A 26,515-nucleotide genomic window follows, 5' to 3' on the forward strand; every position below is an offset into this window, starting at 1 on the left:
TTGTTTTGCGAATTGATTCAAATTCATTTTTAAAACTACATGGTGACACACTTTGTTATACGGATCCACTGATAAATAAAAGGGCCCCTTGTTCAACAACAATCAGTTGGCACTGATTGGTTTATTATGCATCAGGTACATTTTATGTATCATCCGGTCAATGAGTGTATGCGAATAAAATGTCAACATTTTCAATGAAAATTTTTTATTCAATAAAATATACGAATATGTAATGTTCTGCCTAAAATCTTTAGTTTATTTAAAAAATGAATCTGACATTTCTGAGAGAGTATTTCATTTTCGAAATTTAACAGCTTAGCCGGAAAGATGTAATATCGATCTGGATCAAGGTGGACTCTAGTCTGCCGATTATATGTTTTGCCTGTTTTTTCAGACCTTGATGTTAGTTAAAAGAGACACATTTCTTAACATTTTTCATCATAAACAAAAAGTTCAGGGAAGTATAGATATTATAATGAAATGATGTGGAAAAATGAATTTCACATGTTGCAGTTTCAAATTGTTTTATGCCATCTTTTTAATAATATATATATGTAATGCTGAATTATGTTATAAAATACATAAGTTAGTTATAAGTAATTACTTATATAATAAAAAATGATTGGTAACTGAATATTTTTCAAATCAGTGAAAAGTGAAATGTTGTTCATTTGCTAAAGAATTGATATATATATATTTTTACTTATATGCTGATATGCAGGAGGGAAAATAGGAGAGTGGAAACTCGATGCTTCTAAACCCAAGTACATTATTACGATTAAGAAAACCAATACATAAAAAAAACAATGCATTATGACTGTTCATTACCAAGGAGATAAGCCAGATTTTACTTAGCAAAAACGATGCAGATAATTAAAAAAAAAGGGGTCGAAAAATCATCAGGGGGAAAATAAAAGAAAGGAAAGAGAGGAAAAAAATGTAGACAATTTCAGCATTTATCATGCCTTGTACTTGGAGGGATTCCCATTCATTAAGGAAGGAATGAATGGGAATATTTCCATGGATTGAAGAGAGCATCGGATCGAGATAGATTTCCCAAACATAAAAAATGGCAAACCAATTTTCATGATTCACATTTAAGGAGAAATTTATCTAACAAAAATTAGGAGAATTCAATTACTTTAGCCCGAAAACAGAGTATATATCGAGAATTAATATATAAATTGTATAACACACTCACTGGTTTGCTTCCTCATTACTGAAGTACAAGTTTTTCCATTGTTGATTATCGCCATTAAAAGCTGCTTTATGAAAATGAACGAGATGCAGTATCAATAAGACAAGCGTAATATTTCAGACTAGACTGTTGGTAATGTCTAGAATCTTGTATCCCATTTTGGTTTATGCTATACTAAGTGACTTGTATATTATGACTTTTCTACGACCTTCTTCACGAACGTTTCTCTCAGCAAATCTATGGTGTGGGTTCTACGAGACATAGACTGATGGCGAGAGGAATAAAATACAAAAGGTGAAAGATTTTTTTTTTTAAATTCTAGCAAGTAGTTTTCAATGCTGTTGCTTCATGATTTCCGATTTTGTTGTATAACTTTGTCTAAAACACGGTAAATTTGGGGTGTCATTTAACTAAATGTATTAGCAATTATATTATTTGAATTTTTGTTTTGTACATCGTAAGTTTGTGAAGAAGTATTCTTCCCTACAAAATCTAGCATTTCTGAGACTTTCCATTTTTGTGATCTTGTCCAAAGTGGATGAGTTTAATCATTAAAATGTTAGAAAACAAAAACATTCGAATTCTACTCAGTGATTTCTTGCCTTGAATGAATCTCTTGTAGCTCAGTTTTCACTGCCTTTAGATAAAATGGCACATTCTGTTACTGAGACGTACTGTTTTTCGATTCATATATTCTACCATTAAATATTTCGATGTTCCCGGATATCACCCACTTTTGACTTTTGATGTTAAGTTGCTTTCTAGCTCAAGAATAGTCTGTTTCTTAGTCATAAAGTCATCTTTATTGTCAAAGTGCATCTTCATTCATATTTCCGTATTTAAAATTTAATAAATTATTAATATTTTAAAAATAAAATCTCATATTTTTATTAAAAATTTATATTTTTTATGCAATAAAAATTATAGTATAAAATATTTCATTGTTACATATCCGTTGATTTCTATAAGGCAGTCCTAGTAAACTGTTCAAATGAATGAATTAATCATTGTTTATATATCGAGCAGATATTGAAAAGTAGGTTCTTATTCTCAATAGAGTTTATAAAGAGTATATTCCTATTTAGGGTTCTGAAATTTGTAAAATCGAATCAATATGCTAACATTTTAACAATATATTGATTGATTACCATTAAGATAATGTATTGTTTATAGATCAAAAATAGTTTAAATAAATCTAATTAAATTGCTTTCTCTAATAAAAAATATGAATAGAAACAGAACACGATATAGTTACGGGAAAATATAAATTAATACCGAATCAAATGAACAAATTATTTTTTTAAAATCGTACATAATTGTAGTAGGCTTTTGTTAAGAAATTTATGTTTAAAAAATAAAAATTGAAATATCGGTGTAAAAAAGTATTTATCAAATAATAATCGTTATAGTCTTAGACGGAGGCTTGTAGTTATCACTTTCTTTTCGAATGGTGCTACAATGCTTGCTATGCATTATCCAAATATAGGAAACTAATTTTCACTCTTTTTTTTTTTTAGATGCTTGATTTTCTCCGTCTGAAATCAAATGCATGAAATCACTGCACTTTACATGATTATATACCTTCATTTACATAATTATACATAAAATATTTCATCTTCAAAAATTATTATTCTAAAAAATGAATCCTTTTATTAGAATATCTATTCATTAGGATCCATATAATATATGCCAAATGCTTCAAGAAAATTTGATACTGAAATCTGTAATACAAGAGGAGCAAAAAAGTGAGATGAAGCACCCATGACAGTTCCACTGCATTATTCTTGAGAATTAAAGTTCAAAACAATTTACTTCTGAAGATAACCTTTTCATTGAACATCAGCATACTTCGATTCAATCAAAGTAAAGATGAATCCTTTCCTGAGCTCCCATTTAACTTATTTTATACAGATTCCTTATTTGTACGTTATTCGGTTACGATATCAAGAAGCCTCATTTCTATATAAAAAAGTTTTTCAAATCCATTTTTGTTTTCTCCGTTATAACTGCATCATGTTTATATCTTTTAGGTAAGTTCCTTTTTTGAATCTGATAAAGTTCCAACAAAATCAATCAATCAGCTAATGGCAATATATCTGAAAGACGTTGGAGATACCTAATTTGCTTACAATTGATGAAGATGTTGAGATTGATGAATGTCATAAGTGATAACATATTGCAAATTGCTTCGAAGAAACTAAACTAATGGAGACCATCTGGAGAATGATGATAATGAATAGGTTATTAAAAAAAATCTTCGCAAGAAGAAATTGTAACAGCATTTGATGCAATGCGAAAGGGGTCGCAATTGCAAGAAAATGTTACAAATAATAGTTTCTGATCTTTGCAAAATGTGGAATTTTTGATGCGAAATGGGGTTGTTTTATTAAAGCTACACAAAGCAGAATGACAGACTTTTGTTCACAATTAAGGATATCGGTTCAATTCAATAAATTGCATGTGCAGTCTCCATTTTTATCACTTTTATAATTTGATTAACGAATTTCCATTCAACAAATTCTCTTTATGTCGAAGTTTATAATTGGAGCGAAGAGACTGAAATATAATCATTTCTGTTTTATTATTTTCATAATTAACGTACAAAATTTACTTCCATACTTATTTCATCACAGTTTTCTCCTTTTTATTTCCTTTCTATTTCTTGGGTGATAGTTATTCATAGAAGCTTTCGCCATTTCTAAAAATAAAGAAAGAGCGTGTATCCTGTTTATACCTAACGTTAATTGGGTAAAAACGGGCCCTTTGTATAAAAGAACTAGGTGAAGAGACACAGGACAAACGAAACCCCTAAGACTGAAAGACGAGGCGATGGAGAAGCAAAGGATGTAGATCCTTTTACTTCTACTTCCCCTTTTTTATTTAGCCCGATGAAGAAAGAGTCTTTGAGTTTCATTCGTTATATTTGTAAGCACATTTCCGATTCCACATTCCTCCTACATTTAGTGTCGACAGATTTAGTTTTTTTCTTTTGGTCTTGCCATGGCTTGTTTAGCTGACGCGTACGAAATAGCTATTTTATTTTTCCGTTAATGAATCCAGCGGAAATATGGAAATAATGTCAGATGTTGAATTGATTATTTGCACAGTATTAGAGGAACTATTTAATATGCTTGTGATGATTATAACTATACTTACCACGTTTCAATGGGTGAGAAAATATGACTCTTTTCTTAAACTGACATTATTCAGTTTCTGTAATAAAATGACACAGTGACTATGCTTATATTTGTTCCAAATGCTCAATAATCGCAATGATGCTTTCAGTGTTTTTTTGTAAATGTTAATAATTCATTTTTCTGTAAGCTTTTCATTAAATAATTTATTGCATAACACTTTTTTGCATTTAATATGTTTTTGAATGAAATAATTACTTGCATAGTATTTTGCACACAATATAATCTGACGATTCGTATTCCTTCTTGCAAACAGTGTAATCCCAACTAGCTCAGTTTAAAAATGTTTGCTTTCTACGGTTAAACAGCCGTTCATTTTCTGTTAACATTTGGAGTGTCATCGATCGATATTTGCATAAGGAAAGCTATATCGTAACTGAAAAGGAATTATTGAGAATTTGTCATCTAGCAATCATTTTATTACTGACGATGACAAAAGTCTTCAGTAATCAGAGAGAATAAATAAGTATTGCAGCAGCAGATTTTTTGCTAAACGTAAATTTATTAAAGAAGCATCAATACTTACGTCATAATTCAGTGTTTCAATATTTTAATATTTAAACATTAACTCAATGAAGTAGAATTAAAAATCTATTCTAAAGATACCTACTTATTTAAAAATTGATAGCTCGTTAAAAATTAATTTTATTTATCCATCTACTGGTTCACTTTTCTGCTATCTCATTAATTCTATTTCGATAATTTTTTGTTGTTTTGATTGAAATGAAAATCTATCGAAAATTTGAGACATTTATGTAAATCCTTTCATTTTTGTTTTGAATCATAGCATTTATGAATGGCTTGATAGTTGTTCAAAAGAGCAAAAATGGAGTAAATCGATGCACTCACGGTGTATGGCCAATCCTTTGAAAGGGTTAATACATAATCAGTTGTTTATCTATCTCATATTATAAAGAATAGCATGCATAATGGTCAATGTATATGCAGCGGCGTATCGAGGGTGGGACAGGCAGGCTGTGTGCTCTAGTTGCCATTACCAGGGATTAAAATTATGGAATATATTGGTTGCATGTAAGAATGAAGTACTTTTCTTCAACTGTTATTCCTTATTCCCCAGAATTCAATTTTCAAACAATAATGAGGATTTCTCTCGTCCTTTAACACCTCGCTATACTGAATAATCTCCAAATTCCAAGAGTTCTCAGAGTATCTGACACTGAGAAGCGAGCATTTTTTTAAACTGTTTTTTTAATCAGTAAGCAGAAACATATATATAGCCAATAAAGAATTTCAAAATGAAACGGAACTTGAATATTCATATTTTTATTTACAGATCATTCCTATATAGAACTGAACAGAATTTTGAAATAGCTTGTTTGGAATTGGAAGCCGAATGAGAAAAATCGGATTTCAGTAATAATCAGGTATAGAAATTATAAGCAAAAAATGGTGTGACAAAAGATAGGACGCATAGAATAACGAAATATTTCATAATAGGAGGTTTTTACTTTTTTTGAGGCCGGAAAGAACTATTTCATTGAATATTTGGAACAAACATCCCCTCTTCTCATATTGCTAGCATTAAAATTGAAAAGGAATTATTCGCTAAGATTGTTAGTCTGTTTAGTTGGTTTCTTTAACCAATAATCATTGAATTGTTCCGGAATATTCGAAACTGAATAAATAATCGAGCAACTTCTCTACAGTTACAGACTACTGTTGTCATGTAACTGTAAAGAAGTTATAGTCTAGCTGAACTCTCGGAAAGATAGAAATTTCATAAAAATTCGAAACATTTCCATGTACTGAATTTTAGAGCGGAATTCTTTGTTTTATTTTTTAAGTCAGTATTTTAAACTTAATTTCATTTCAAAATACTTTTGAATAAAAAAAATAGATTTAAAATATCTTTTGTTATTATTCTGCATAAAATTGAATATTTTAATCAGCATTCTACTCACATTTTAAAAATATTTTCAATGACTGTGATATCGACTCCTGCATTATTTTCATAAATTTATTTCAATGAAAAAAAGTTTCGGAATTTTTGAAGTATATTTTCTTTCATATTTACCCGCCCCAAAGATTCTCTGAGAGCTTACCCTAGTCCAGGGATGGCGAACCTTTATGGATCAAAGTGCCGTTTTTTCCAAAGAAATGTTTAATGAGGTATAGACGTGCTGTCAAATAATTTGACTCGTGATTATTGTTATAATAATAAAACTAAATATTAACAACTCAAAACTCTTTGTTTACTATGAAAAAATACATTTTGCACTGTAAAGGTTTTAGTTATATGAGTCATTCACATTAAAGTAACGTTAGTGTGACTTCTATGCTTGCACATTAGATGACAAATAACTTATATTAGGATTGCAAGATGTTACTTTTAGAAGAATGCATGTTGAATTGGTTTCATCTGCCAAACGGTTTCTAAGAGAGTCTTTAATGCTGTTCACCTCTGACAATAATGATTCGTATGTAAAGGTGGATGAAAGTATGGTTAAAATAACAGCTTCTCAAAACAGTTAAATGTGTCTGGAACCGAATTCCATGTTTCCAAAATTTTGTTATTGGCATTTTTACTTATATTGCTTGTTAATTTTTTTGTTTCAATCCATTTCCAACTTTTTCCTTGTTTCAATAAATTTTTGAATCTATATGGACTGGAAGTCAATCAGTTGCATTCAAATTCTTTCATTTCCAACAAATAGAATTGAGACTCATTCAATTTATCAAATGAAGTCACATCAGGGTACATAATAAACTTGAGCGTTTCCGATCATTCTTTGAACTGAGAATATCTCGCTGAAAATTCCTTGATTGAAGAATCAAGAATATATTACGGAAATAAATTCTTCAATAACCTTTTTTTCGTCCAGTTTCTCATGTGCATCTAAATCTTTGATATATATATATTCAAATTTAGCAAATACTTGTAGTTTCTTGTAATAATATTGTTCCTGAAAACATGCAGTAGAGCGCCAAAAACGCGAACATGATCTGAATTGTTTTATTTGTGCCTTCAAGTTTTACTTTCAATTCATTGAAATTTTAGCATGTGTCTGTAAAAACATCCGTTTTGAAAGCCACATAATATCCAACAACTGTGAGTATTGTTCAATTTCTCCCTCATTTTGCAGAAACAGTCTGATTTCTTCAAAGCAGTCAACAAATCTTTGAAGTATGTTCCCGAAGCTTAATCAACAAACATTTATTATACATTAGTAAGCCATTATCCATCGAGTTGGCTTTATCCACAAAGCCCCAATGAAAGTCTTTTCGCTTACTTCAAACCTATTCCATTTTTATTACTTTCGCTTATTTAAAGCCTACGACGATATGAGATTCACTATTTTTGTGACTCATATTATCAAGAAATGTTAGAACACAAGGCTTGGTGGTTAATAATGCAGTGGAATCGAATGCCCTGTTTGAAATAAACTAATAAAAACATTTTTTTTTGTCCACTCTATTTGAAGCACTATCAGTTACTGAAACAATTCTTTCAAAGCAATTTCTTTCTCAGCAAGCGAATTTTTAACAGCCGTACAAATGTATGTGTTTTTTAAAAAATGGAATGAGACATTTTAAATGGAATAGGAACATTCGAGTTTGTTTATAGTGAACTTCGTTATTTTGAACTAAAATGCAAACTGTTTTGATCGGCCCAAAATAATGTGCTGCCTGCCATGAATGGCACGCGTGTCACTGGTTCCACTAGTCAAATCTTTAACCGCTACCTCCGTATTCAATATTAGACCGCGGTGGCCTGGTGGTAAGGTCTCGGCTTGTGAGCCGTAGGGTTTCAGATTCGAGACCCGATTCCACCGAAGAACCGTCGTGTAGGGGGGTCTGTTGCACGTTAAATCCGTCATGCCAAACGTCCTCCCGCTGGTGTGGTGTGGAGAGTGGGTGCCAGCTCAGGTGTCGTCCTCGTCATCTGACCACGGTTCAAAATGACGAGATCCATCCCAAAATAGCCCTAGTGTTGCTTTACAACGGGACGTTAATATAGCTAAACTAAACTAATCGTATTCAATATTAAAATAAAAAGCATGACTGTATAATGGATATTAAATGGGTCTAGTTCTTTCTTTTCAAAGGAGCAAAGTAATGAAATATCATAAAAGGTTTTTAAAAAGCTTTAAAATCATTTTGAAAGTTTTTAATGAAGTTTTGTTAAAATTGCTTAAGACATGTTTGATATATTTATACTTTAAATCACTAATAAAAGTGTAAATAAGCAATTTAAATAATTTTTTGTGTGAGAAATTGAATGTGTTGCAAAAGTATAGAACGAATAAACATCCCATTGGTCTCGTCAGGAGTAAAATAAATTGGATGGAAACTCCTGGCGTTTAAGTTTTTTTTAAATGATCACATGTAATGTAAATTTTGATTTGTCGGTCATTTTATTCTAAAGTATAATTCTATATTTTAATTATATTTTTAAATAACGGCGATATTATTTAACTTTTGTAAACAGTTTAAAGAATATGTTTGAATAATTAAGATATGTTGAACCCTTTCTATTCCATGTCAGATCAAAAATATTTTAGATATAATGATTTAGGTTTAACTTCAGCTTCTTCCTATTAGATATAACGTTCTTTTATTAGTGGGGAGAATATGAGGATTGCAGTTTAAAAAAGAGAGTTTTTTTGCCTTGAGCGCTATTTTATGTAGGCACGCCTCAGAGTATATGGAATTACTATCGAATGTTGAACAATTCTGAACTGGCTGCAATGTTACGCTAAACAGTTCCCCTTATTCAGTCATGCGAATATAGATGAAAAATCACCTCGAATGTTGCATGATTTGAAAAAAATCAATTGAAAAAGAAGTCTCAATTTTGTTTATGCTTCTCGACGTAACTTAATATTTCATCTTTTGAGACACTGTCGTGCGTGCTGAACATTCACTTTCTTTTCATGAGGCTGATTTTGAATTACTTAAGAATCAAATTTTCATTGCTCAGAAATTTCTGAAAATATTTGCTCGACTTTAGAGAAAGAAGTCATCTCAGAAAACATAGTTATCTCCACCAATTTTAAAGGAAAACTTTTATTTTATCATCAGCGGACCTTTTGAACTGAAGGAAATACGACCTTTTTTATTACATCATTCTGAAGCGCATTGAAAAATATACATCCTTCATGAGTTTTTGCTGTTATCGACTGATGTTTCAAACTGCCAAAATCTTTCTCTGAAGTATGTTCATGCTTTTACCGATAAATACATATCAGTCTGGAGATTGGACTGGATTTCTTGATTGGACTGGGAAAGATCGGAATGATTTGAGCTGAAAATATTGCCTTTAACTGAAGAGGTCCTGCCTTCTCGGCTCGCAAAGGCGATAATCTTTTTTAGTAGAGCTAATTAGAAGAGGACATCCATTACCCGCTGGAATGTAAAGTCCAATAACAAACCTGATTGCCTATCATTGAACGGTTGTCTATCATGAATGAATGCGTTTGTTTCGAAGAACTTTATAAGTTTTATCCTTCAAATTCATCCGCACAACAAATGCTTATTGTTGCTATCACAAAATTCCAGTTATTAATGATATTCCGTTCACTTTAATTGTTCGAAGTTGTGTAAAACGAGGAAGAATAGAATCCTCTATTTTCTTACAATATTGCTTATATTAAAACTGGAAATAAAGGAAGGGGGGGGGGAGTACTGGATGCATTAGGTTTCTGAACACACTCTCTATATATACGTATATTATCGCCCCAGATTCGTGAGATGTTACCAATTTACTAGTAATTTGCAAATACATTTTATAGTGAATACGTTCAATGGTGATTGCATAGATGTGATTATCTGTAAATGGATTCACTAACGAAATCGATATCTTTCTTTTCTTCCAATCATTTTGATTCTCCTCTTTATTCTTACTGACTTGAGCGGATTTTATTAATGTTTTAATAACAGTTTTCGAAGCTGTGCTTACTATAAGTTCATCATAGTATAAAATGCCCAACTATATTGTTGTGATATTTTCAAGGTGCTGACCAGAATTCAGAATATCGAACAATATCCTGGATTGTAGCACAACATCTGGTGCTAACAGGAAAGGGACAATATACTAATTGAATGCCTTTTAGATGCCGGTAATGTGATTATCTTATGTATTCAAATTATATAACCGCCACGGTATTCGTCACAAGGTTGAAAATAAATGCATATCATGGAATATCTCAAACACTTTCATGCATTTTATAAAAGTAGTAATACTAATCTATACTTATAATAAAGCTCAATGTGTGTGTGTGTGTGTGTGTGTATGTGTGTGTTGGCGCTCTACAGGCCAGGCCATTTGACATACAGCTATCAAATTTGGTACATGTATACCTTAGAGGTCGGGAATGTGCACCTGGGGTCCCTTTTTTTGAAATTTTAATTAGAATTTTAATTATTAATTAAAAACTAACTTTCCCGCCAAAAAAATCTTCCATATTCCCCACCGTCAACTTTTCCGCCAAAAAAATCTTCCATTTTCCCCACCGCCAAATGAGTAAGGCTTCAGTTTCTTTTTTCTCCCAACAGTAATGAGGCTAGGGTTAATATTTTTCGGCGGATTATTTTAAACGATTCTGTTTATTTTCTTAATGTTTTATGCATTTAAAATTAAACATTGTTAATTAATCCTTGTTTCAGATTCATTCTGAAGTACTTTTGAATTAAAACAACACAGAATAAAGGAAATTAAAAATGTATAATCTGCATAGCGTTACCCCAACTGGCGTAGAAAAATTCACGCATTTGCGTTACCTAACTGGCGAAGAAAATTCACGCATGCGCATTGTTCTGATTGTTGTCACGACAACCACTTTCAACGGATGATTTAAATTATTTTTAGGTTAGTTGCATGCTTTTGTAAGTAAATTGTATTTATGTCAGTTATATATTTTTTGTATATGCTTATAGTTTTAAGTACATTGTTTTTTAAGTAGTTTTTTTTAACCTGTTTTCAATGATTTAAATTATTTTTAGGTTAGTTGCATGCTTTTGTAATTAAATTGTATTTATGTTAGTTATATATTTTTTTGTATATGCTTATAGTTTTAAGTACATCGTTTTTTAAGTAGTTTTTATAAACCTGTTTTAGACCGATTATTTTAAACGATTCATTTTATTTTCTTAGTGTTTAATGCATTTAAAATGAAACATTGTTTATTAATCGATCTGTTCATGATATAATCTGAGAAAATTTTGTTGACAAATTCTTGAAATATTACATAAATTAAGAAAGATATTCTTTAGTGCCCATAAAGTTTAAACGCTCAGTGACTCTATTATCAGTAATCATATTATTAAAAAAAATGCTTTGTTTCAGTAAAAAATATTATTATATTAATTGCAGATTAATCATTTACACTTTAATTTAAAGCATAAATTCTACGAGGGGTAACAGAAAATGAGAGAGATACATATCACGTTATGACTGAAGGCTTTTATAATATTATGAGTGAATTATATGACTATCAAAATTTGAAGTTTTAAAATATTTTGCTGAAGAATCTATTAAAGTTGGAATTGCCTAAAATATTTAATTATTAAAATTTTAACGAACATTAAGATTGGCGAACCGGCTGGTCTCCAAAGGCGGCTAGTACTTAATAAAAAGAGTAATAAAACGTAAACTAATGTTGATTCCCCTCCAGTTTTCGAACTGCCAAATGTAAAAGGGATGTATAGAGATATTTTATTTTGAAAATCTTGTACATCATCTTTAAAGAAGTGAATTTATATTAGTAGAAAAGGTCAAGAATTTATTATTTAAAGTGTTTATTACTTTTTAAGCAATTCGCGGTCAAAAGTACTTTAATAAGAATTTGAATACAATATTTCATCATTGGAAATTTTGAAAACTAATCTTTTTAGAAAAATGAATGTTAATTTACTGTTTTATTTATTTTCTTACTGTTTTTTGTTAATTTATTTTAAACAACGTCATATAAAATTTTAAGCTTTTTTTTTATAAAATCTAATTGGTTATTCACATTTTTGATAACATATACTTCGTTTAGTTTAAAAATTGAGGAACGCGATATAGTTTTCGAAAAAACTATGCTAAGAATAATTACGACTTTGACTGGAAGACATTCGAACTTCTTATGGATCATTCTTAAAGATTTTTAATTTAATACGTAAAGAGTCTTTAAAAAAGGCAATTTAATAAGGCAAAATTCTTTTTATCGGATGGTATGGTAATGATGGGATTATACGGTGAATCAAGACCCAAAAATTTTAGAAATTAGTTCTACTAAATAGAATCTCTCAATATTCGAACTAATTTTACGGAAAACTAAGCAATAAGAAAATGCAAAGCCTTCATTTAAACATTATGCAACGGCACCAGTAAAAATATGTCACAAATATGTAAGAGATATATTTTAAGACACTTCAGTGATTCATTAACGATATGAATAACGACAATCATTACTTCGAACGCCGCATAAAATAATAATAAAAAAACATTCTAATATAAAAATGCATATCTTTTAAACTTGCATTTGACGTAGAAAGAGTCCACAGCTTAATAAAAGCTATTATAGAAAGATAACGCTTTATTTAGATTTTTTTTGAATCTCTTGGAATTGTTTCTAAATTTTATTTCCTCTAAAAATTATCTGACTTTGCTATGATTCATAGGTAAGTGATTATAGATTTAATAATTTGTTAAAAATTACAATACAGAAACAGAATGAGAATTTTGAGATTCGAAAATTCAATCGCATGCTGGCGAATAATTGCACGAAAAGCGAAAAGGAAATCCGCCAATGTACGGATTCTGCTTTAAACTCGAAGCGCTCTGGCGCCAGCATTGAGACAAACATGTTTGCTTTCGATTCTTCATTACTCTGTTTACTAGAAAATATTCCTTTTTTAGCAAATGGGGAAAGTATTTTTTAGGAAACTACTGAAATATTTCACTCTGTAGAGTTTAAAAGCTAAGTAGTTAGAAGCATCATCCAGACACAGTTATAATCTTTATTTTTTCTCAGCTTGTTGTTGTAGCACGGGATTATTGCTTGAGAAATTTAATCAAATTGCCAGTCAGTCTAAGCCTTTCTTATCGCCGTTGCTTGCACTCGAAATAAACAAGAGGTTTAAGGAGATTTTTACTGTAACGCATTTAGATCATTTTATTCCTTCGCACAGTTAATAAAGGGATTAACTTATGAATATTTTAAATGAATGCGCCATTTTTAAATTATAAGATGCATTTTTAGTGACGCTTTTCATACTGGAATCCATTCACAATGACTCGACCTTCGCTAATGCATCATGACAATTGAATCCCTGGAACAACTGCAGGATTCAAAAGAAAATGGCATGTTGGAATGATGAAAATGGAAAGTTAGACATGATGCATCGTTACATTTGCCATACGAATCGAAATGTATCGGCTACGTTCTTAACTATATTCCAAAGAACTTTTAAAGGTAAAGAAATTTTCAGATAATCACATCATCACTAAGAACGGCAAGATATCAAGTTCAGCAATATTATGAGCGCAATGGTAACTTCATTCAATTATACAATATAATTAATATTGAACAACCTGAGTTTAAAACATTGAACTTTCTTGAGGAAAATTCGATTAAAATATCTCGAATTATTACTACTACAGTTTAATATTATTTTAATTATTTTACACTGAAGGATTATTGAATATTTTTAGCTATTTTAAGAATATTTAAATTAATATATACAATTAAATATACCAAATCAATAAAAAAAAAAAAACATGTTACTTCTTAGTGCACCGAGTCTGATACTCAATGCGTTTTAAATTTCCAAAAGTCAAAAATGTTTGTAATAAATCTGAAGACATTTCTTATTTTATTTTTGATTTTTTTTTTTACAGAAAAGTATTTAAACAAATAGTGTTCTTAAAATAGTATATATGAAAATATTTTTTATTGATAATGAAATTTATCTGCACTTTCCAAAACCTCTTTTTTGACCTAAAGCATCAGAAAATCCTATTTTAATGAAATAAATAATATTTGATAATTTTAAACCAGAATCAATTTTAAAAACTAAAAAGATGAAAAAATATCAATGGATTACAACTATTTGGTTTTTTAAAATACAGATTAAATCTAGTGGAAGAATTGAAACAAATATTTCGTAAAGAGTTTTTTTCATTAATTTGATAAGTAAACAATTAGTTAAGATAAAATAATTGAATTATGAAAATGAATCTAAGCTGTTGTTCTAAAGGCGTGCATTAGAAACTTGGAAGCGCTTTTTTGTTTATAATTCTAAATATTAATTTAAATAGTACGAAAATATAATTAGTAATGTGATAATTTCTTAAAACGAGCTAATATGAAGATAATCCACTCTTACGAAGTGCAGAAATTCCTATGTTCATCCTGACTACTTTGGCCCTTTTTCAATAAATTTTGAGTCATTATTATAAAATTATTCACTTCCAATAAATTTACTTAAAAAAAGGAAAGTTATTAAGTAAAAAAATCCCAATGAAGCATGTATAATAGTTTTGACAAAAAAAGAAATCTCTTTACGCGTGTCTCTGAAGTAAATATTGATCTATTGTTAAAAAGACTCACAAAAAATATTCTTAATGAGTTAAGATATTTAAGAATACTTTTCAGGGAAAAACCACTACAAAGAACAGGAGTTATATTTTAAGAGTGAAATTGAAATACATTTTGCTAATTAACCTTGGCCTTTGTAGACAAAAGCATTGTAATGACAAAAAGAAATCATGCTTCAGAGATGATGTCAAAAAAGGAGCAGATATTTCTAAAGGCAAGGAGAGGGGAAAATCTTTCTCTCCACTTCTGTCCTTTATCTGTCAACGGATGCGTCAAAAGGCTGTATTTTTGTACATGACTCATATGTTTACTTTCGGAGGGAGCAAATTATAACTATGTGCCGTTTACTACGCTATAATTTTGAGAAAAGTAATATATTTAATCTATAACTGGTAATATATTTTTCATTTAACTAATGAGAGTTAGCAATTTCTGATATCTTTAAAATCAGCAGACTAAATATAAGGAAACTAATGCACTATATTGATGATTATTATGCATTCTTAATTTTTCATTGTTTCTTCTTTTAAATTTTTTTTTGTTGTTGTTAAGGAGCAGCGAATGGGCATAGGTATGCTTATGACGTTTTTAAATTCAAAGTCTTTCTTTTGTCATTTAAGTTTATTGAATATTAGAAAGCAGCATTTTCTTGAATTTTTAGAAAAATCTTAGACAATTGGAAAGAAAAAATTTTTTTTTCAATTCTAAATATTTGAAATAACTGCATCTTATCTTCAATTTTTTTTCTTTGTTGCTCTTTGCATTTTTTAAATATAAGTATTTAAATATAAACATCTGTATTTTTTTAATTTAAGGAACTATAGCTAGTTTTATAAAAGGGAATAACTTGTGATGTTTTGGCCTAGTCATTGCCATCCGATTGGGTTTTAAAACTGAGACAACCATCTTTCACTTTTTGAAGGCTTGTGGAATAAGTTTGGCACCAGCAATTTATGTCATTTTCTTCATCTTTAACCTTAAAGTACGGAATATTTTGTATTTATATTTTTAGACTGACATTTCCTGTTTGAAAGGATGTCATTTTCTAATCGATTTTTCTCTCGCTTTCTACTGTGCTAGAGTTCTGAAATTTTGTCGAGTTATTTGTCTTTGATCCAGGGTTTTTATATCTATAATAATTCATTAACTCTCAATTACTGTATTAAGTTAAAAAAGAAATTTTTTCACAAAGATGAGGTCATATAGAAAATAATCACAGCAATAATTAATTATTCGACTCCGTAATATTTGTAACCATGAATTAGGAGATATATTAAAGACTAAAAAATGTATAATAATACATATAGAAAGATTTGAAACACCACAAACATATTGTGAAAAGTAAGAAATCATACTTTTTTTGACGAAAATAAAGAAATTAAGACAGAATAAGAAAGAATTTTTTTAGTATTCATTAAAAGTTAAAATATATTAAAATATGTTAAAATTTGAATTGACTTAAATCATTTTCACCAGAATCTCCCACTTTTACGGTTTTATTTTGATATCCATATTTTTTATAAAAAGTAGAGAATATGGAGATTATTATAAAAAGATAATAATAATAAAATTATTTTTGGAATAGTAATAATACTAACGTGAACAAGGATATTTATAATTCTAATAGATTATTAAATATTATATAGATAATGTGCAAATGAGGACATTTATTCTTAGATTAGATTGAATATTAATAGATAGTAATTTGTTTGTTGTAATAAAGTCGTATTAATAGATTTCTTACAAGATGTTTAAAAAATCCTTATAATATAACATTATGTTTTTTATTTGGAGCTTCAATAACATAACATAACGCCATCCTGTGCTCCCGGTGCCTATAACACTAAGTTATCTAACCAGTTGGATGAGCACAAGATGGAAGGGGAAAAAAAGAAAGAAAATTGTTGATAGAAAGAAAGAGACGACAGACCATCCAGGGTTCTCCAGAGAGAATCACATTGGTGTCAAATCCTACATGACTATATTCAATTTTTTGGTGATGTAATAACTGGATAGAGGGGACAAGAATACTTAAACAAATGGTGACTTTGAGTTGAACTTACAGGGAAATGAGATTACTAACTGAAAAAATTGATAAATTACATTGAGAATATCTGTATGACATGTATAAGCATATAAGTAATTACTAAAGAGTCAGAAATCTGTGGCGTCCGTCTGAATCCTGTGGTTTTGATTTCCTTCTTGAGAACTGCACTTTTGAGGGACTTTTGAAGTTATAATTTCGGCTGATTTTGACACGTGGCATTTTGGTCTCAGTTATTGTGTAGTCTTGAAGAGGTCTTGGTATTTGTGAATATGGTTTACTATGGAGTGGATCTTGCCTCGTGAAAGGGTATTCGATGCAACTCTCTTGTACCATTCTTCTTCGAGACTTGTTTCTGGCTTTCTCATGTGCCATGAGAGAGTCAGTAGGCATTCGGTGGCATAGTGAATTGGGGATCCTATCTCCCCACAGCTACAGTAAGGAGAGTTGGCCAGATGGAATCTGTGTAGGTATGTCGGGAATGGGCCGTGTCCAGTGAAGAAAAGGACATCCGTTCTGTTCCAGTTGGCCGCGTATAGAGAAACTTTCGGCATTATATTGAATGTGGAGCGGCCTGTTTCGCCTTCTTCCCATTCCTTTTGCCATATTGTCATCATATTGGTTTGGAGGATGTTCTTCAGATGACATCTTGGGAGCTTCATTATATTCCGATCTTGATTAGCATTAGCCGCTGTTTTGGCTAGTTTGTCCGCCGCTTCATTCCCTTCATAGCCAACATGTGCCTTGATCCACGAGATTTTAATGTGAGGGTTTGCAAGAAGAAGGGTAAATGTATCTCTTGCTAATTGGCTATTGGATTTTGGAGAACTTGAGGCTTGTATACTTGCTTTATTGTCGACGTAAATAGTAACTGGATCTGATGTAGGAAGAGAGGTTGCGTATTTGACTGCTCTATTGAGTGCTAGTAATTCAGCTTGGAAGACCGTGTTTTCTTTCAATAGGCTGGTTGACCATTGGTGTATAGTCACTGTATCCTGCATGACACAAAATGCAGCCCCAACTCCTGCTGATGATTTTGATCCATCTGTATAGATCCCGAGTACTACATTCTGAGACCCACCGTCTTCCAACGAAATTTGATGTGCTTGGAGATGTTTGGAAGGATGTAACGTCCAGCCCGTAGCTCTGTATTCATACTCGTGTGGGCTGATATGTGGTATATCATGTACGATTTCACGGAGTCTGTACAGTTCAGTCATTCTTGCCATCATTTGAAGCTGCAGATGTAGTGGTGGCAAGCCAAGGATAACCTAAAGTGCTGCAGTAGGCGTGGTCTTGTATGCTCCCGTAATTGCTAACAGAAAGCTTCTTTGGATGGATGAGAGCTTTCTTGCTAATCTAACCGTTGGGTGAAGGCACCAAACTCCAGCTCCGTGTGCAAGCATCCTTTCAATGACTGTCCTGTACAAAATTTTTCTGTGTCGAAGTGTTATCCCCCAAGATTTGCCAGCTATTTTGAAAAAATTGAATTGTTGTTGTTGCGCTTTCAATGCTAAATGCTTGAGGTGGGTATTCCAATTCAAATTATCATCAATATGGACACCTAGGAATTTAATGGCATGTGTCTGCTTTATTCTTTCTCCCTTCCAATACATTCTGGGTCCTGCTACCCATTTACTAAACAGAATAAAGTTGGATTTCCCCGTGGACACTTCTAGATTGTTTATGTCAGCCCAGGATATAAATTGTGCTATTTATTCTTGGGTATTTTGTCTTAGATTTTCTTTTGTTTTGGCTTTAATGACCAGAACAAAATCATCGGCGAATGCTTGGATAGTTGTATGGGCAGGCCATATTTTATTAAGCAGATCGTTCGCCACCAAGTTCCACAGAGCTGGACCACTGCATGATCCTTGGGGGCAGCCTTGCTTCTGTTCTCTTATGGCCCAGCCTTCTTGTGTGTTGAAGATTATTTTTCTGGCATGTAGCAAGTTTTCAAAGATGTTTCTTAAATTTTGGGAACATTGGAGTTTATCTAGATATTTAACTATTGAATAGTGTTGGATATTATCAAATGCCCCTTTGATGTCCACTGAAAGAACCAGAATATTGTCTTTTTCCCTTTTTCCATCATAAATTTTTTCTACAAGCTTTTTAAGAGCAGAATCTATGGATTTTCCTTCACGGAATCCAAACTGGTTATTGTTGATGAGTTTATTTGATTCTAGAAAATAAATAAGACGCTGTGTGAGTAATTTTTCTAGAACTTTTCCTATAGTGGGCAAGAGAGCTATTGGTCTGTACGATGTGGCTAGTTTAGGGTCTCTTCCAGTTTTTTGAAATAGGATGATATTGCTTATTTTAAATGGATCCGGGAATTTTTCTAGTGAAAGACATTTATTAAAATATTCTTCGAAGAGGGTCGGGAAATTTTTGTTTATTGTTTTTAGAATTAAATTATCAATGCCGTCATATCCTGGTGCTTTCCCATGAGGGAGATTATCAATGACCTGTGCTATTTCTTTTTCAGTGAAAGGGCAATCATTAGAAGTGGTAGTGATTTCATGTGTTAAAGATGGAGTTGAATTTAGGAATGGAAAAATTTGTTCTAATATATCCTGAGCTGTTTTTTGGTGTCCTTCTTCTGGACTGATATTGTTCAAGACTGTTAGTTGAGATGGATGAATTGTTTTCCTAAAGGCAGCTTTGAAATGCTTCCCATATGGATTTGCAGCTTCCGTGCAAAGATCTTTCCAACCAACGCTTTTGGCTTTCTTGACTTTCTTCATATATTTTTTGGCTTCTGTCTTCCACTGCAAATATTTTTCTGATCTTTCCTCCGAACTTGATCTTTGGGCCCTTCGTCTCAATGCCTTAATTCTTTTCTTTTCTATTTCTAATTTATCTGTCCACCAAGTTGGGTTTTCAGTCAATGGCTGTTTTTTTATTTTAAATGCTTTGTTGCAGGTTTGAATTATTTTTGCTTGAAGAAGGGAGTTAAATTCATTTAGTTCTTGTTGGGTATTGCAGTTCTTGATTATGTTAATTAGTTCTTCGACATGAAACTTAAATTGTTTGTGGAATTTTTTATGGTTTCCATGGAGGGTTTTAAACCTATTGAAGATGTGGCTAGTAATTATTGTTCTTACTGTTATCTGAATAAAGTGGTGATCGCTAAACGATGGTTCTTCGAGAACTTCCCAAGAGGCTACCTTTGTGATCCTTTCCTGCGAACAGAATGTCAAATCGGGCCAACCCACATCTGTATTTCTTGTGAAGGTAGGTGGGGCATCTGACGAATTGTTGATATAAAGGTTGTTAGCCAGTAGGAAATCCATTATTGCAACACCCCTGGTGTTGGTGCGATGATATCCCCAAAGAGGATTGTGACCATTCAAGTCGGCTCCAGCAAGGATGTTTTCATTTGGTATTATTCTTATAATATCTTAGATCTCTTGTAAAGTTTGATTGATATCCGCTATTGGGGATTTTGGAGCTTCAATAAATGTACTGCATGGAGCATTCATTTGGTTGGCTAGAAGTCATTTTCCTTCCTTCTATTAATTATGATGACAGTTTTGAATGTGTGTTCTTTTGTCCACTTTATAATGTCTTCCTTGGAGAAAGACCTCAAACAACTGCAGAATGGTGAACATATTCAAGTCCTATTTCAAAAGACAACGAACTTAGCGATTCACACCGCAGCAGAAACCTCATACAGTCAGAAGTAGTTAGTTCCTTTATCACCCAAATGACTGCGGTGAAAAAATTTCTTTGGCTCCTGTGAGGTGACTCTAATTAGTCACAATTACGGAAACTTCGTCAAAGCTTTAAGCTCAATTATACTATTACATGTTTCACTTCATTTGGAGATTTTTTTATTTCTGAGAATGAGGCAATAGAGTTCAATTTGCTTTTGTATTGAGGCCATTTATAAATACATTTTTTCAACAAACCTCCAGCTTTTGAACCTCTCTGTTATTATACTGATTGATATTAGACTACAATTGGAGAAGAGAAAGGATTAGCAAACAAAGCCATCGAAGAGTAAAATTAAGCAATTTAACGCTAACAGTAAATTAAATGTCAAAGCCTTATTAATCGACAAAGAAAAAAATTAGTCTTATTAATCGACAAAGAAAAAAATTAGTCTTATTAATCGACAAAGAAAAAAATTAGTCTTATTAATCGACAAAGAAAAAAATTAGCCTTATTAATCGACAAAGAAAAAATTACCTGCAGAAATGAAAATAAAAATATAATGAGAAATAGGCTCTACTTCTAAATATTTCTCTGTCATTTGTTCGAAGTTATTTTTATCAAATACAAATTTGGCAGTTTGACTAAATGTTAACATTACTGTTATTACATTTTAATGCCAGGTAACGTAACTGATATATCAGGAAGCATTTCTTCGTTTTGTACAAATATAGAAACTTACCAGTTTACTTATCAACTATTGTAAATGAATTGATTGGCTTCCAGTGAATACTTTAATAAATGCTGGTTCCTATTAAGACAGTCTTTTATAAAGAAAATTCGACAATTAGTCTTTGTCCTACGAGATAAAATGTAGCGACTTAACTTTATTTTCTGTTTCTAATAGATTAAATAGATTTTAGTTGATTGATTTGGATACAGCTTGAATTCAAACGTTTGTTTCTTTTTAGATAGTAATCATTGCATTTTTTCATAAATGCAACAGCAATTTTAAGTAACAGAATGGCTCATAATTTCTTTACGATTTAGGTTAGGACAGCATCAATTACATATGATTTCTTAGCCAAAACATTTTGAAAGATTTCTTTATTTACTGCAACCAGATGCGGAGATAGATAAACTGCGATTTATTTAATATTAAGTTAATTATGGCAGTCGAATGTAAACTAGAAAGGTGTTCATCTTAAATTTTTTTTGAAAAAATCATGATTTTGTAAGCATTAAAATCTCATCAAACTGCCTTTAGATAATTCAAAGCGTTCAGTAAATTGCCCTTTAGGTAATTCAAAGCGATTTAACTAAAAAAAATTTAAAACGAAGTAAGAAACTAGAAGTAAAATTATTATATTCAAATGATTTATTTATAAATAATAATAATCAACAATAATTAAATATTTAGAGCAGTGGCCATAAAATATCAAGAAAATCAAAAGTCACAATTGAAAGAAAAAAAGCTGTCAATTTCTAATGGAAAAGTAAGGATTTTGATGTAAGTATAGGCTAGGGGAAGTTTATTTCTGCTGTTTGAAATTCAAATGTCGATCTTTCTTTAGTTTATTCCCATCCTTGCATTTTGAAATAGTGTCAAGATAAAAGTGGATTCTATCGAATCTTATAATTTCCTCAATAATTATTTAGGAGCTAGAAAGTAATTTTTAAAATAGGCATATATTGTGCTAAACTTTCCATAAAATTACGTGCATCAGTTCTCTTTCAGCATACAAATTTAATAAATTATGTTCTAAATATTTATAAGCATGTTATTTATTTGCTAGTATTTCTATAAATCTAGTAACGTAGGGAAAAGAAAGAAATGAAAATGTATGCAACATGTTGATCATTTTGCTGCCCATGTTACAGGGGAAAAAAATCTTGGATTTCTACAACCACAATAATAAATGACCTGAATATGCTCTTCCTTATTCTCACCCATGATTATTTTCAAAAGAAAAAAGAGTCAACGGAATTCCAGATTTATAGGGCGCTGCACTAGCTAAGTTATTTCAAAAACTTTCGTCAAAAAATATGCTGTTATTTCTGGAATTCTCTACTGTCTAATGTCAGATTAGAATGCCAAACATATAAACATGGTTTTGTTGATATTTTTTTCAAAGAAGAGCTTTTAACAAAATATTTTTAAAATTATTTGTGAAATCAAATTAGAAATAAATTATTGTATTAAGAAGCAAGGTTAAAGACAGAATGCATTATTTTGAGTAGCAACTTTTCATTTCTTTACGAAATAATAAAGAGAAATAATAGAATTCAACGTGAACAATTTGTTCAGAATAAAAGGTATCTCTTGCAATGACTACAAAAATATTAATTCAGAAAAGTGTACATCCCTAGTTTTGACTTTTTTCGCAAATGATTTCATTTTATAACCAATTCTTACCATATATTAGAGCTTTGCACTTTTGTATATTGTCGATGAAATTGCCTTATTTGAATATTTTCAGAGCTTCATTAGCAATGAACTGATAAATTTAATTAAACTTTGATCCAATGAGAATACATTTGGCAGTGAATTTGAGAAATAGTGGTGTTTTTAAATTCTGTTTTATTAATAATCATGAATGAAAGACTTAAAAAAGTAGAAAATAATTAAAATAAAATTTCCATTCTTTTGGTACATTAATAAACAGTATTTTTAAAAACTGCTCCTATTTAGAAATATTTTTTCCGTCTCCCAACAAAAATATAAAGCTATAAACAGATTGGCTTAAAATTTGGATTTCCAAATTTAATGTTAATTCAAATAAAGAATTCGTTTTTTATTTGAAGCATGATTTTATTTTTAAATATTTCTTCTGAAAATAATACTCAAAACTTTTTTATTAGTAAATTATTTCAGTAAATGGAATTGACAAATTTTTCAAATATTTTTATTCATGTTTTTAATTTTTTTATCTGATTGCATCTGTATTTGCTAAACTTTGGCATTGCTACCGTACCACAGTTTATAAATGTCGATTAGTATTACATTTGTATAGAAATGGTTTGCGTGAAGCCTATTTATTATCCTTAGACATTTCAGCAACACAAAGAAAGCATAGATTTGAACTGAATTCTTTTAAGCACAGCACATTTGGCTAAAAAAGGAAACTATAAGTACTATAAGCTTCAACAAATAAGATAAATATAAGCTATATACAATGGAATATATATATATATATATATATATATATATATATATATATATATATATATATATATATATATATATATATATATATATATATATATATATATATTCCTTTTTAATGTTGGTGGCAAAAAAATGGTTTTTTCCCCCACCAAACTTGAAAGGTCGATGCTTAAATATATTATGAAAATTCATAAATATTTTGAAATGTAGATCAAGTCTATAGAGAAATGAGCATGTGGCAATTGACAGATACCATCCCAATCAATCAGCGCACAAATTTTCTTTCTTTAATTTAAATCAATGCAATAGCTTGCAGTGTCATTTATGTAACTCGCAGATTTCAGAACAATTCAATTGATTTTCTTCAAATTTTGAACAATTAATCTGAGGTAAAATATTTTGTTGCAATTATATACACATTAAATTTTTATTCATTAGAAACTACGCTTCCAAATAAAAGAAAAGATGATTTTGTTTTTATTGTTGAATGAAAATATTTTCCTTGTCATTGACGGTGATATTTTATATCAATCTTTTAAGAGTTTTTGATAATTTATGAAGAAAATTGCGTCGTTTTTAAAAATGATCTAATAAAATTGATATTATCTTTTTAACGTAGCAGACGATTAGAATATTTTGTGTACTTTTATATCTTATTTAAAAGTACTTTATTACAAAAAAAAAAAAAAAAATGAGGTACGAAAATATTTTAATCCTGAGATACGCCGGTTATGTCAGATACTTGCCAAAAACATTTTCGCCTGTATTGGACAGGATACTTATTACTTGAAAAAGGGAGCTAAGTATCAGTTAACAACCATGAGGTAACGGAAGAATTGATTTGCTTCTAAGTTAAGTTCAAAACAAAAATAGTCTGTGGGGAGACTTGTTTTTTCAACTTTTACGATGTGTTTCGCAATGCCCTTTTTTTAAAAGGTTTTTCACATAAATATTTCAAAGATGAAATCGTTATTAAGGAATGAATCATTTGGGACATCCTTCTAGAACGAGGCTGCTCAGGAAATTGAGCTATTCGAATTCACCATTCTTTGATGAACGAAAATAAGATCAAAAGCTCCGAATTATGGATCCGAATACCAAATCTTGCCTGGCATTTCTCTGTTTCCATCCAGCTGAAAGGATTATCACTTCATTAGTTATTGAAAACTATCAAATATAGAAAAAAAATGCATCATCAGTAATAAGATTGAAATGAAAACATTTTCACGATTTCTATCAAAATTTCCTTTTGAAATTGCATTTGTAACACAGCTCCGAAATCAAATGTTTTCAATGAATTTTAATGTTTTCTTTCTCTCTTTCAGCTCTAACGGTTCGTTTTTTGACCAAGAGGTACATCGGAGAATATGATCACCAAACAGGCAAGTGAATAAAAATTCAAAAAGTCTCTTAAGGAAAGAAAATTTTTTCTCTATTTTTTAAATCAATAATAAGATGCATGAATTTCCTTATGTATGTAAAGAAATCTCGTTTTATTTTTAATCTAAGAATTCCCGTCAAGTTTTTAATACCGGAAGATTTGCTGGTGTTTTCTCCTCTGAATATGTTAATGCTTTTATTTTGGATAAAAAAAAAAAAAGAACAGATGAAAAATTTTCATTGCAAATTCTACATTTCTTCAACTAGTGGGGATAAAAGCAACAATTTATTGTCGATGAAATTTTAATGGATGTCTGGAATATTTGATTGATCATAAAATTAAGAAATATCTGTATGTGAAACATTTCAATTAAATAACATTTTTAAACACATTTTTTTAAAAACATGTTCGCAATACCAAATAATGAATATTTTATTTTTGAAAATGAAAAAAAAAAAAAAAATAATAATAATAAATGGATCAGTATGAAAAACCTTTCAGTTGTATTTCCTATTATTTTATCTGGTTGAATTTGATCTATTTTTTGTTATATATCGTAACGTTTGTTATATATACATAGTGTTTGATTCATATTATATTATTATAGCGTCGTATATAAATAACTATCCGCTTTGTTTCAGAAATATATGGACATATTTTCAAATGTATTTAAAACAACGATTTAAAAGAGAATCTACAACTTAAGTATTACACAGCCATGACAGTTTGAGTATTACAAACCATAGAAATCAGTAAAATGCATAGGGTCATATATTACACTCTAGAGGAAAATAAATAAAATAGTTATACACCAAATTTCTTGAATATAAATTATAAATTAATATTTGTACTATTTAATGAGTGAAATATTTTAGTTAATTTTTATAACCTGATAATTCAAGTTGATTATAAGAACACTCGGAAAAATGAAAACGGTTTCACAAATGGTCATTGAGCTACGGAAAGAAATTTGCGGATCGCAGAATTTTCGTTTTAAGTATGAAATTTTTGTCCTCAAAAATGTCCATTACTTTTATTTAGAACTGAATTTCATTGAAATGTATTATTTAATTCTAATAACATATAGATTTATTTAGAATGAGAGAAGACAGAGATTAAAACAAGTTTACATAAGCGGCGAATGAGTAATATTTATTTTCACGACTATTAGGACTACAGAAAAAGCTCCATGAAATCCCATAATATTCATTGAAATATGAAGTCTTACTATCTGTATTTTTGTCGAGAACTAAATTTCATTGAACTATATCAGATAAATTCGAATCATCTTTGGAACTATTTAATTGTCTTTTCCAATACTGTCA

At 30.3% G+C, this 26,515-nt stretch overlaps 1 protein-coding gene across 2 annotated transcripts in view; it reads left to right on the forward strand.

The window, feature by feature from the left end:
• LOC129960967 (ras-like protein family member 11A) overlaps positions 1–26,515 on the forward strand; it is a 120,920-nt gene that overhangs the window by 81,696 nt on the left and 12,709 nt on the right. For both annotated transcript variants that reach the window (XM_056074748.1, XM_056074747.1), the window contains one exon: positions 25,135–25,222. The gene's annotated coding sequence lies outside the window, so the exon portion shown is untranslated. The remainder of the gene's footprint in view (positions 1–25,134; positions 25,223–26,515) is intronic.

This window comes from Argiope bruennichi, chromosome X2, assembly GCF_947563725.1.
Source record: "Argiope bruennichi chromosome X2, qqArgBrue1.1, whole genome shotgun sequence".
NCBI classification, from domain to species: domain Eukaryota; kingdom Metazoa; phylum Arthropoda; class Arachnida; order Araneae; family Araneidae; genus Argiope; species Argiope bruennichi.